At 36.6% G+C, this 13727-nt stretch overlaps 1 pseudogene; it reads left to right on the forward strand.

The window, feature by feature from the left end:
• LOC110038004 overlaps positions 1-13328 on the forward strand; it is a 52532-nt pseudogene extending 39204 nt beyond the window's left edge.
• The last annotated feature ends 399 nt before the right edge of the window (positions 13329-13727 follow it).

Raw genomic sequence — 13727 nt, forward strand, 5'->3', positions numbered from 1 at the left:
CGAACCCAGCTTAAAATAAACCCTATTTAATTATTTGTATTAAATAGGGGAACTTGTCGGCAAATAAAACGGTTTCGCAGACCCAAACGGATGTCATATCTTTCTTAGTTTATTTGATCGAGCCTCACCCTCAAGTCTTGTGTTTATCCCTCGGGGTAGATACAGGATTTGAGGTTGAGCGCTCTTTCATTTAAACTATGGAAAATATGAGGTTAGTTTGATTTCATATTTTTTTTAAATTATATATATATATATATGTAAATTAAAAAGTCCTTTCGAAGCGGGCAACGAGATTTCGATTCCGGCGACCGACAGCTTCTTACGGGCAACCCCCAAACATTTAAACATTCAAACTCTTCCCCCTTTCTTTTAAGCGCCGACACAACAACAACAGATATGTCAGTTACGCAAGTTCATTTTAAATTTGCTATAATTTACTACCTTTCTTCAGTGCACATCCTACTGCTTTTCTTTACTCTTTTTTATACTGTTTTTCTTTACTGCGCTTTTATTATTTTACTATTTATGTATTTACTTACAAAACCTGCAGGGTCCCTAAGATAGAAAACAGTAGGACACTGTCGGTCAACTTTTTCGATAGATTATTTGAAAATATGGTATAAGAAAATAATTTTGGAAATTTAATTTAATATAACAGATATATAGTTTGGGTTTTGAAAGTAATATGTTTTAATTTTCAAAAAATGAGACCAAATGGATCTCATTTGTCCAATAGTTTGCATAATTGTGCCCGATACCGCGAATACTACACCCTCCCGAAAGATAAGTGTAGATCTCGGCGATAGACCCAATCCTGCAAACTAAGAGATTTGTAACATCCGTTTGGTCTGCGAACCTTTTATGTATGATCGACAAGTTCCCCTATTTAATACAAAGATTAAATAGTGTTTATTTTAACTGGGTTCCAAGTTCCCTATAAAGGCAAACCCCTATAGTTAATTACATCCCAAGTGACGAGAGTCATTTGAGAAAACTCTCGATAATGATCAGTGGTTCTAGTCTTCAAGAATTTAAGGTTCATGTTTTCAAGGTAGGATGTGAAAAAAAAACAAGTGGGAGTGGCTCAAATAGGAACAGTTATTTTCAGGAGTCCAAAAGAATGAGAAGATAGGGGATGTCACTGATCGAGGTAAATGTAAGTGACTTCCCAGACAATCCTACAATGTGGCTACATTTTTGGAGACGATGTTATTCAATTGTTCAATCCTGCCAATTTTATTATTTGGGATTTACATATATGCATAATATTCGATTATGCAAATAGCTCGCAAAAATAAGAGGGTTTCATAAGGCGAGTTAGGACTTACGCCACACAACATGGTTGTACATGAGCCTAAAGAGGGTGTGAGGATCTATGTCGTGTTAGACGAACTACGGGATTTACGTCGCGCTATACGAGCTACCTCGAAGTCATATGGGTTGTTATTATACTAGGAAAGGATACTAGGAAAGGATAATGCTGAAGAGCTCGGTCTGAATTCCTCGTCGTGCTGCCCACAAAGTTGGCTCCAAGCTCCTGTCGTCGTGACAGCTCCAGTGACTAAGTGTTTGAGATTGGTAATTTATGTTTTACAGTTTTGGTGTCAATATTTGGTTTTGTTTTGTTTTAGTTTTGAATTTGCATGCAGAATAAGCAAATCGCAGGTAAATAAAATGTACTTGAAATGTAAAATGCAGTAAAGTAAAATGTTGTAGATAAACTGTAAAAGCGTACCTGGGCATCTGCTACTGTTGCATTATTAATGTTATGAGCATAATATGATTTGCAGCAGATTTAAATAAGTTTGCAAGAAAATTAAACAAGACAAGAAAACCCAACATGAAAGTCATAAAAACGAGTAGTAGAACTCACAAGCAAAAGAAACCTGTAACCACATGTGACAGTTCAGGACTGGGTATCAGACATTGTTAAAAGTGGGGGCTCAGAGCTGGGCTGTGTGCTTCCCGACCTTGAGTTAGAGTTGCCAACTCGACAATTTACAGAAGGTAGTTCTTAACCTCAATCTAAATGACTGACCATGGATTTTTATAAATTTTCATAGAAAGATTTTCATGCAAAAGTTATTATTTAAGACTTTTTTATGCAGAATTCTTTTAATCATGCAAAAAAAATTTTTATTTTTATAAATATTTTGTAAAGTCGTACAGTCCACAGACTAGTCACTCTAATCGTGCTAGAACTACTGACAACCTAAGAGTGTCGGGGGCAACGATCCCACAAAAAATCGGCGAATAGTATCATAGGTCCTTTCCTCTCCCTTATTGAAGATCCTTGAGGTAGGAGATATTATTCTAATAATCTAACCTCGTATCCCTCGTTTAAGCACACATAAGCAATGTCGTCATCGCCCTCGCCACCTAGACCCTAGACTTATCCTAGTCCGATGATCCATATGTGACGTTAAGAAATTTCCCCAATTGCAGGAGGATTGGAGTGTAATATTCAAGCTCAAATCCCGATGCACTGGGTTTTATTGTAGGTTAAGTCATTGAGGGAATTTCACTATTGATTTAATTAAGGAAGCATGAAGTACGTCTTGGTGCATCCTGGTGTCTAGTGTCTTGATATTTCCTCGAAGTGGCATTGTCAATTCTATTTACTAATAGTATGCCCAAACATTTATGGGTTGAAATGAACGCTCACCCATCTATCTTATAAATAGGACACCCAACAAATTGCTAAACTTTAACAAATCTCTTGAGTATGTTGAGAATTAGGTGGATGGACTCTCACTTAGGGTGTGCTTATGAAATCTATGAAGCATATGCTGAGAATTAGGTGGATGGGCTCTCACCTAGGGTGTACACTTAAGCTCTAGAAAGCCTACCTAGAAAGCCTAGGAAGCTTACACTGAAGACTAGGTGGATGGGTTCTCACCTAAGGTGTACACTTAAGCTCTAAAAAGCCTACACTGAGGATTAGGTGGATGGGCTCTTGCCTAGGGTGTACACCTAAAGTCTAAGAGGTCTACAATGAAGACTAGGCGGATGAGCTCTCACCTAGGATGTACACCTAAAGTCTAAGAGGTCTACACTGAGGACTAGGTGGATGGATTCTCACCTAAGGTGTGTGCTCCTAAAACTCTAGGAAACCTACTCTTTAACTTATGTTTAAGGTGATTTATGACTTAACCATTTAAAAAAACGTAAAACAAAAGAAAGATGAGGCAGACCCACTTCCAAAACTAGTAAAATCAAGGGGAAAAACAACGAGTGGATCAACCTAAAAACGTTTAAATAACAATCAATTGAAACCCAAAATAGTGGGCAAAAAGGGGTTCGTAAAACCAATTCTAAACTGCATGTAAATCAGCACTTAAAGGCTACATGAATCTCGCCAAAATAATGTGTAGATTGCCTCAAAATTAGCCCACCAAAATGCCTCAAAACATCGATTAAAACAACCCCGCAGATCGTGGGTTTAATGCCTCCAAAATAGTAGGCAAAACTCTCAAAATCAGCCCCAAAAAAATAGACAAAGATCTCAAAATCAGCCCTTAAACAGTAATTTTAAAATTCACAAACGGCTCTCATGTAAGCTCAAAGCATTAATCTTAAATGTCCCAAAATTAGCTAGAAATCTAGTCCAAGATAATGTGTAAATTCTCCGAAATCAAGCCCAAAATGATGCTTAAGACAGTCATAAATCAGTCCCTAAACCGCCCCCAATTCATCACTTAAATGACCCAAATCGACACCCGCAATGACTCCGAAACAGCGAATCCGAAACAGCGAATAAAACAGCGAATAAAACAGCCTTGAAACAATTTTTTTTAATGTCTCCAAAACAACATTTTTTTAAAGCTCCAAAATGGTACTTTAACATGTCTCAAACAAAACAACACTTTGAAAGCCTTCAAACAGTAATTAAAAAGCCTCCCAACAGCAGTTTAAAATAAAATTTAGAAAAAGGGATGAGCAGCAATTAACATGTTGACTGCAGATAGGGAGCTCAAAAGGTTTCCAACAACACATATCTCAAACATAAGATAATTTTGAAGCAAGTTAATAGTGGCATAAGCCAACTTTGCAAAGATCTATTTTTGAAAATATGAAAATTTAACTTAACAACTATCATGCAAAAATCTTCATTCTGCGCATCAAGGACTTTTCCCTAAGCCAGTCATTCATATTTGTTAGTATCCTTAATTGAATGGTATGGTAAAAAAAAAAACACAAAGAGGACAATATTGAAAAAAATAATCATTGAAATCCACCACATACCAAAAAAAAAAAACAGCTTTCTGACCAATCCCAAGTGTAGTGAAGTAAAGCGCCCTTCCAAATACCCAACAACTTGCTTAAGGCAAGAACAGTGGCTGAATAGAAGCTGAATAGAAAGGGAGAGGTGCAGGAATTTCGACTCTGTTCACCACTGTCTCCCCAGTGCTTTCTTGCTACCGACAACCACGATTCTTCGAAAGTTCAATTGGGACGGCAATGGTTTAAGAATCGAGAACGGAGGATAAGAGAGGCGAATAAAAGTTTCTGTAGAGGGGGATAGGATGTCGAGCGAGAGAGAAGCAGGGCTTCGGGTCGTAGAGGGAGTCGTAGGGGGAGGAGCAGGCGAGTCTTCCTGTTCGCAGAGGAGCTTCGGAGCGGGGTTTTTCGGCGCAGGAAGGAGAGGAGGTGAGCGAGGCTTCTTCTGCGTCGTGGAAGAGCTCACTGGATCGAGCGTCTGTTTTTGTCGCGCGCGAGAGGGAGGAGCAAACGAGCGGGGTCGAGCGGGGAATGAGCGATTCAAGGAAGAGAGGAGGCGGGGTCTGTGACTTCGGTGCGGGAGATCGGGAGTCGAGCGGGGGACTCTAGTGCCGAAGAAAGGAATCGGGCCAGAGAAGGAAGAGGCGCAGTGTAGAGAGGGGGAGAAGGCAAGCGGGGGTCTGTCGAGCGCAGAGGGAGAGCGGGATCGAATAAATGAAAGGAGCGGGCTTGAGAGCCGTTACTTAGAAGCGATTGGCGATTGGCGGGGACTTAATTTGTTTCCTTTAAGGCAGCCAGCCTAAATGGAAAAGCTTGACGGGGATTAAATGATAAATTTGAAATTTAAATTTTGAAATTCAAAATCATATAAGCTGAGTCAATTAGCCCGTACTTAGCCCGTATCTAGCCTGAATCAAACCCGAGTCGAACCTGGGTTGAGTCCGGGCCCGCATCCCGCTAAAGGAGAAAAATGCATTGATTTCCGTGCAAACTGTGCGCGCGCGTAACCTTGGCAATATGGGTGTCCTTCCTAGCTAAAGTTGATGTTCCGAACGCGTCTGTCCGCTCCATTTCATCATCCGGGGTCGTCCGAACGAGTTCGCCGACGGGTGAGTCGATTCAAGTCAAAGTCGTGTGTAGTGCCGTGAGGGCGTGAATTTATTTCGGCGTTCGCAAGTAATCGAGTCACAAAGGGCTCACCTAAGGCTGTTTGATCCTATAGGAACTCATTTTCGGGCTCTCTACATGTTTGTCCTTAGCCCTTGCAACTAGAAGTTGAGTGCTTGGAACCACTCATGCGAGTTCTTCACAAAAATGAGTCAAGAAGTGATTTGAAGTTCTACGGGAGGTGGGCTCCATTGCTAGTCCGCTAGGATGGTCAATAAGAACTCTTAGAGCTAGATCCTAGGTTCTAAGAGTAGGAGACTAAGACCTCACTAAAAATGAGGTCAACAGACACTTGCCTAGGAGGTACACTACGACAGGTCGTGACCGAACAACTGCGCTTATACATACAACATAAACCTTAAACTTGAAGCGCCACGTTAAGAGTCCCGAAGCAGCCTTTCCAAGAAGCGGAACGAGGAAGCAAGTAAACGAAGGGCGACGCTCAAGACACAAAAAGAAGTGGATCAACTTCAGTTGGACATAGAATGTACAGAAGAGCTTCTTCGAGAAAGCAAACAAGGTCTACATCAACTACACTTTTCCTTAGTTTGAACAATAACAAATTCATAGGACTTCTAGGTGGTCCGCCTAGTGCGACATAAATCCTCACATTATCTTTTAGGCTTTTGCATGGCTATGTTGTGCAATGTAAGTCATAACTATTTAATGATTCTGAGATTGTCGTTCGGTACGGTATAAATTCTCCTATCTTTTTAGGCTATTCGTACGATCAGGTATCGTGCGAGTGTAAGCCCTAAAAAATAAAATCAACAGAATTAAATATTAAATAACTTCACTTCTAAAATATAAAGCCAAACAATAGGATAGTTAGGAAGTCATTGAGACCTGCCTTGAAATCCATGACATCCTCTACTTTTTCATTCATTTGGACTCGTAAAATAACTTTTCCTATTTTGAGTCATTCCTTTTTGGCTTTCTTATGTCCAATCTTGGAAACCTAAACCTTAAAAATCTTGAAGACGAACCACTGATTTTAATTGAAAGTTTTTTTTAAGTGATTCCGGACATATAAAATGTAATTAACTATAAGAGTTTGCCTCTATAGAAAACTAAGTACTCAGGAAAAAAAACCTTATCTAATCTTAATATTAGGTATGGGAAATTGTTTGTCATATATAAAAGGTTTCGCGTATTGGACGGACGTCATGAATTATTTAGTTTATATAATCAAGCTCATTATCAAGTGATATCCTTACCTTTCAAGATGATGTATCATTTGTAGTGTTGGGTTCGGTTATTATATATGAGATATATTTGGTCATATTTTCAAAATTAAAAAAACTATTTTTAAAATCAAAATTAGTTATATATAAAAATTTAAATTTAAATTATTTACAAAAATTCCGGCCGATAGGCCCCATTGCCAAAGCGGTGGAGATCTCACGTTCTAAAATGGGGAGGAAATACCTTTGCAGTCGACACATCTCACGGAGAAGGAGAATTGTCTAATAGGCTCGAAGAATTTTTTTGTGATTCCCTGCAATTGAACGGAGTCCAGTCTTATTTTCAAATGAAGCCTTAGTTATAGCTTTTAAAATTACTCAGTGAGGTTTACTAGTGAGTGAATAGAGCGTTCCATGAAAACTTTTTTGCCACTTAATATATGACTTGAATTGCATTTTGCTGCATACTTAATATCACATAATGCGAATTTAGGCAACAACGACAGGCCTTTATCTCACTAAGTAATGATGGAATGTAAATTTTATAATAAAAGAACACTCATTCTTTTTTTTCTTTTTTTAACAATATATGCTAATTGTTGGTTTAACTAGAATTTTTTTTTCATATCGTTTGTTCATCTTGTTAAGTTGTTTTTATAAACTATAACATTATTGTTTGCAATTTTGACACTTCATAACAAGCTAAAATAAATTGGATGCCGATTTTGTCCATAGTAATCAATTTAAGAAGTATATCATCATTTGCCTAATTGATAATAGTACTAGAGTCGTAGCTTCTGAACATGAACTTGGATGAAGCATTAATAAGCTAGAGATTAATGTTGTTATTTGAGATAAATGATGATTTCTTTTGTTTTTATTGAAGGATGAAAACTTTGTTAAGACAAATAAGTGCTAATATGGTATCCATTAGTAGACTAATTGCTATTCCACAAAATCTTTCACCTGATACTTGAACAAATAATAAAATGCTTCACTAGAGATTTAAAGATTTGGACTAACCTATATAATGCATTTATTCAATCTAGACCAAGAGGCCTATTTTAATGTTTCAACCTCATGCTTGAGACAACATTCCTGACCTGATTCCATTCACTAAATTGTAGACTACATATTAGAACCCATATTGGAGCACCTACTATTTGAGCACGATCATTCCATTGACAGGCTTCATAATACAACTAATAGGATCAAGGTTGATGCTCCTATATTTGATAGCCTCCATTTGCTTACATGATTTGGTGTTCGAGATACATGACATCTTTACTTGAAATTAAATGAATTACATGCTTTACGATGAAAGTTAGTTAATAGTTATTGGATTTGCTATTATTTATGATATTTACTTGTTTATGACTAATATCCATATTGCAAAAATCATGGTGGTGCCATAGCCTGTAGCATATGGCACATGTTATTTTAAATATGAAACAAACTATTAAAAATTATGAATAAAATACAGATAAACATGAAAGAATATTATATTGAAAGATAAACGATCATGATTATATAAATACCAAAATAATGCTAAGTGCTAACAAGTCATTCACTTAAAATTCAAAATATTATATTTATAAGTCTAATGTTTTCTTAAAAGTTAAAATAGTCATTTAAAGAATCATTATCACCATTATAGGTTAGAAAAGTCTTGCTTCTTTTATTAATATCATAATTTTCTCCTAAATCGTAATTTTTATTCATCTTCATTTTTAGTTGCGACAATATTGAGACTGTTGAAGATTTCTTCTTTTTTCCTTGGATCAATCTTGAATGTTGCAGCTTTGTTCATCAATATTAGTGGCATTTTTAATAGTACTCCATATCAGATATTCCTCATAATTAACTCAATAGCTTTGTGCGTTTCATCCTCTTATTTTTTTTTTTTTGGTGTTAGCAACTCCTTAGCATTTAGCTGTACCAGTTAGAGAAATAGGGTTCATGATGCCTTGATGGTTGTATCTTCAAATTAAAGTTTTATTGTATTTTATGTAAACTAAATCTGTAAGATTATCACGATCCATCCAGCTTTTTCATTTGCGCAGTTACAAATAATAATTATTTGTTTGTTTATGTAGTTTGTGTCTGTCATTGAATTCTTTCTTTGTTTCCTTCGATCAATCTAACGACCTTCAATAAACTGCAACAAACTTTGAGCGCATTTGCCAATTTGTTGCCCTTTATTGAAGGTCGTTAGATTGATCGAAGGAAAAAAAAAATTCAATGACACACATACAACCAAACAAATAATTATTAATTGTAATTGCATATTGTGTGTGTCATTGAATTTTTTTAGTACTTCGATCACTCTAATGATCTTCAATAAAGGGTAACAGACTTTGAGCGCATTTACCATAGTATTCCGAAAAAATTATGTCTTGATGCTTTGTTGTGTTTTCCTCGCCTTAGTCTCCTTTGAATAAGAACGCAATACAAACTTCATATGCAATATTTGTAGACGAAAGCACTATAAACATTTTTCACATTTTCTCTCGCAAAATGCTAGATAATGTGGACCCCTTTCATTAGGCAAATTAGATGTTTCAAACTCACCTCACAGATGTAATCCATTTCACAAAATATGCAACCCTTGGATGATTTCAATTTATAAGGTTCATCTGGATCCCGATCTGTGGGATGGTGATCATTGTTTGCTATTCTTTGCCATTTTTGCTGCATTGAACTATGTCAGAATGTTGAGCAGGTGTGGAGGTTAACAACCGTCTTTATCAAGAAGACATTTCTTCTCATTAGAAACATTCAGGCTTAATGAACCTCTTGGTGTTTGCTTCTATCACAGGAAGCTTGACATAGACGTCCCAATACTCCCTTTTTATGAGGTTAACAATTCATCTTGGTATTTTAGTAGTGTTTCAGCTCCAAATGTTTGCTTGTACTAGTAAAATGAAAGCAAAAGATAACCCAATAATACTGCATTTCTTCTGATATTGTTGTTTTTTCTAATTCCATGCTCATTAATTTAGGTTGCCTATATGTTCATCTGAATGAGATTTTTGAAGTAATTTATACTATCATTTTTATTGCTTTACTTTTTAAATTGCAATAGCCAAATCCAAGATTTGCTGACTCGTTTGCCTTATTTGCATGAGGATATCTTTGGTCTTTTTTGTAAAGCCGTTGTGCTTAAGTGTGTGTTTCTACATCGTAGCATTTATTCAGAAATGTCATGTTATGCGCTGTAAATTTTTTTCTACTTTTATCTTTGTATTATTACAATATCTGCTCTCTATACTAACTGCATGCATTTGTTATTTTAGGTTAATATGACACAAATTTCATCATTGTTAGGCCAGCAAGAACTAGAAGGAAAACGTGTTCCACGTATGGCTTCTGGGAAAACATTGCCGTGCTTTCCTCCATGGGATATTTCATCTCGAGCTGGAGGTTTTATTAGTGATCGATTTTTAACTGGTTTGCGCCCTCAAGAGTACTACTTCCATTGCATGGCTGGGCGTGAAGGGTATGCTTTTTGTTTTTCATCTTTTCTTCAGCTTGATTTCAATTTTTTATTTGGATTATTCAAATCTTCATGCTAGATAAACTAATGTGTTTGTTTTCCTATTCAAATCTTTGTGATTCTTCTTTATGATGTCTAGATTGGTGGATACAGCTGTCAAAACGTCCCGCAGTGGATATCTCCAGCGATGCTTGGTGAAGAACCTTGAATGTTTGACAGTTAGTTATGATCATACAGTACGTGATGCAGACGGGTCCATCGTTCAATTTACATATGGTGAAGATGGAGTTGACGTCCAAAAGAGTAGTTTCCTTGATGAATTTGAAATTCTTATGATGGTGATGATAGCAATCTTGGGTCTCTTCTATAGATACCTTAGTTGTAAGAAATATAATGCTTAGTTTACTTGTAATTGCAGAATAAAAAAGTTGTTCTTGAAAAGATGAGTGGTCAACTTGAATGCGCTTATTTATCAAAGTCAAATGGTTACTTGAAAGAATTAACCAATAAACTCAAGGAAAAGGCTGCACACTTTTTTAGTCGAATATCTAAAAGTCCAACCTGCTATTTTAAGCAGGCTAAGAGGAAGGACCTGATGAAGTTAGTGAAACTGAAGTACCTATCAAGCCTTGTTGAACCTGGTGAAGCAGTTGGTGTGCTTGCTGCTCAATCAGTGGGGGAACCTTCAACACAGATGACGTAAGTTTATTTATTCTCTGGTTTTTATCATCTTGGTTTTTTTTTCAAAAGATTTTTTACATGACTCATTTCCTTCTTTCAGGCTCAACACTTTTCATTTTGCTGGACGTGGAGAATTAAATGTTACACTTGGTCTACCTCGTTTGACTGAAATACTGATGCATGCAAAGGCTGACATCAAAACTCCTGTCATGACCTGCCCCCTGTTTGACTTTCGATCCAGGTAAATTATGCGGTTGAAGACATCATGCGAGCTTTGTGTTATGTTTCTAATAAATAACATATCATTCAAGATGGAAATCACATTGTTTTAGCGTCTTTATCTTTATTTTGTAGTCTTTGTGCTTGGGATTTCCATTTCTTTTTGGCCCACGCATGAATATAACTATTTTTTTGTACAGGGAGGATGCTGAATTCGTTGCTGCGAAACTAGGGAGAATCAGCTTAGCAGATGTTATAGAGAGTATTGAGGTCTCCACTGTGCCATTCTTTATTATTGGAAAACAGGTGTACTCCATATACAAGTTAACATTCAAACTTTACTCTCCCGATCTTTATCCTCCACATTCCGGTATTACTTTGTCAGATTGCATGGAGACCTTCACAAAATTTTTTATTAAAGAGATAGAGGAAGATATAACAAAGCACTTGGCCTTGTCATCTAAGATTAAGAACATCAGGACTAGCTCATTCAAGAAGTATGTTGAATCAGATGATGGAGACTTAGATGAATCTGGAGGTCAGGTAACAATGGTGAATCAAAATGATGCTGACGATAATGTTGACAGCGTTCATGATGCTGATGAAAATAATGATGATGATGATTCTAACAATGATGGTGATGTCGATGAAGATGTTATTGTGAATGCAGAGGACTTGGGTGCAGATGCTGAGAAGAGGAAGAGGCAAACCAATGATGAAATTGACTATGATGATAATGTTGAAAATGAAATTTCTGCTTTAAACGAAGAATATGATGGCATGTACTCTGGATCTGCGATTGAATCTGATATTGATGGCAATAAAGAAGATTATGTATTAGGAGGTCAAGAAGTATCGCAAGTCCCGTCTACATTCGAATCAACACCAGCCGGAAAGAAGGAAATGAGGTCAGAAGTCAAAGGGAAGGCTGCTATAAGAAAATGTGGCATAATGACTGATAGAGTACTTATGGCAGAATCCAAAGGATTAGAATTTGAAATCCATTTCAAGTTTAGTCAAGATGAACCTCATGTTTTACTGGGGGAGGTAATTTCTAGAGACTATTTTGTTTTACTACTTTTGAACTGCTTCTGTTCTTGAGGGATTGCCATTTTGGCTTTTAGCTTGTATCTCATCTTCTAGCAATTTTTATTTAAACACATGATAATTTAAACTAATTGGAAACGTGGTCCATAAATAAACTTTTTTTCTTCACTTTACGATTGAGTATGCTTTCAAGTCACTTTGTGAGTTTGTGAATGCTAACGGTTTAGGAGATTTTTTATTTTTGAATCCAATAAATAAACTGAGAGGTCATTATTTTCTGGGTTTAACTCATCTTTTAAAAAAAATATAGGAATTTGTAAACAAGTGCTCCTTTTTTTTACCATTCTCTCATAATAGGTTCTCCTGCAGCTTGCTCAAAAGACGGCGAAGCGCGTATATGTGAAGGCATGCAAGAACATTGAACTGTGCTCGCTGGTGGAACCAAAGCGAACCGGTGACCCCCTCCTTTTGCAGACTGCTGGGGTGAACTTCAAAGCACTATGGGAATTGTATGAATACATTGATATCCATAAGATTGTCACCAATGATATTCACGCAATGCTGAAGACATATGGTGTGGAAGCCGTGAGATCAACCATCTTAAATGAGGTGAAGGGTATCTTCAACGCATATGGCATCGAGGTAAATGTACGGCACTTGATGTTGATTGCAGATTTGATGACGTACAATGGCGACTATCGTCCCTTGAATCGGTTGGGAATGCGTAAGTTCAGCACTTCTCCTTTTTGTGCAATGTCATTTGAGACCGCCACAAACATCATCACAGAATCAGCTCTCCATGGTTTTGTAGACACCATGGATTCACCTTCTGCTTGCATCTCCCTCGGTAAAATAGTTAAGTTTGGAACAGGCAGCTTTGATTTGCTGCAAAACATACAGTTATAAGTTTAATGGTTTGGTTCGATCTATGTATTGGAGAAATTAGTGTTTTGATTACCACTACCATTCAGGAGATGGTGCAAACACTTACATGTGAATGAAGTAAAGTTTTGGCATGGCTTGTATTGTATATATCAGTACAACTTTTTTTGTTATATTTTTCTTTTCAATTTTGACACAAATCTCTTAGTAAAGTTTTGGCATGGCTTCACATTTTCTGTCTTGAAAATTGAGAAGTGCTTCACTTGATGCTGACGGGGATGTCAAAGTTCCAGTGAGTCACAAATTATCAAAACAAGGTAATTGCCAATTATTTTGGCATAAACTTAAGGGCTGGAAGCTTGAGGGGCTATCGACTTGTTGGCTGCATCGAGTCTTTTACTTTAAAATTGTTTGAATACGGATAAAAATTAGCATGCCTTTGTTATTTCTTAGATTGAGCTTCAATGGATGCTTTTCTTGTACAATCTTGCCCGATTTCAGGAATCTGTTTTGCACTACACCTGCTAGTTGTTCAGCATTTAGATTTTAAAGTCTGTAACTTTTCTTTCAACTTGGGCCTTGGGACATACATGGATACCAAATAATTCTTATGTATTTATATATGGAATATTTAAATCTTTATGTTTATTCATGCATAAAATATGTGTATTTTACTGTATATGAGTTAATATTAATAGTGTTTTTAATGAGATTTAAAGACTTGAGTGTTATGTACTAGTCAAAATGTAAAGATTCAGGTGTCAACATATAATTTGTAAGATTTGTGGTTTTAAAGTGAACTTTTTTTTCATTTAAAAGGTTATGTTTCT

Source organism: Phalaenopsis equestris, unplaced genomic scaffold (genome assembly GCF_001263595.1).
Source record: "Phalaenopsis equestris unplaced genomic scaffold, ASM126359v1 Scaffold228953, whole genome shotgun sequence".
Lineage (NCBI taxonomy): Eukaryota > Viridiplantae > Streptophyta > Magnoliopsida > Asparagales > Orchidaceae > Phalaenopsis > Phalaenopsis equestris.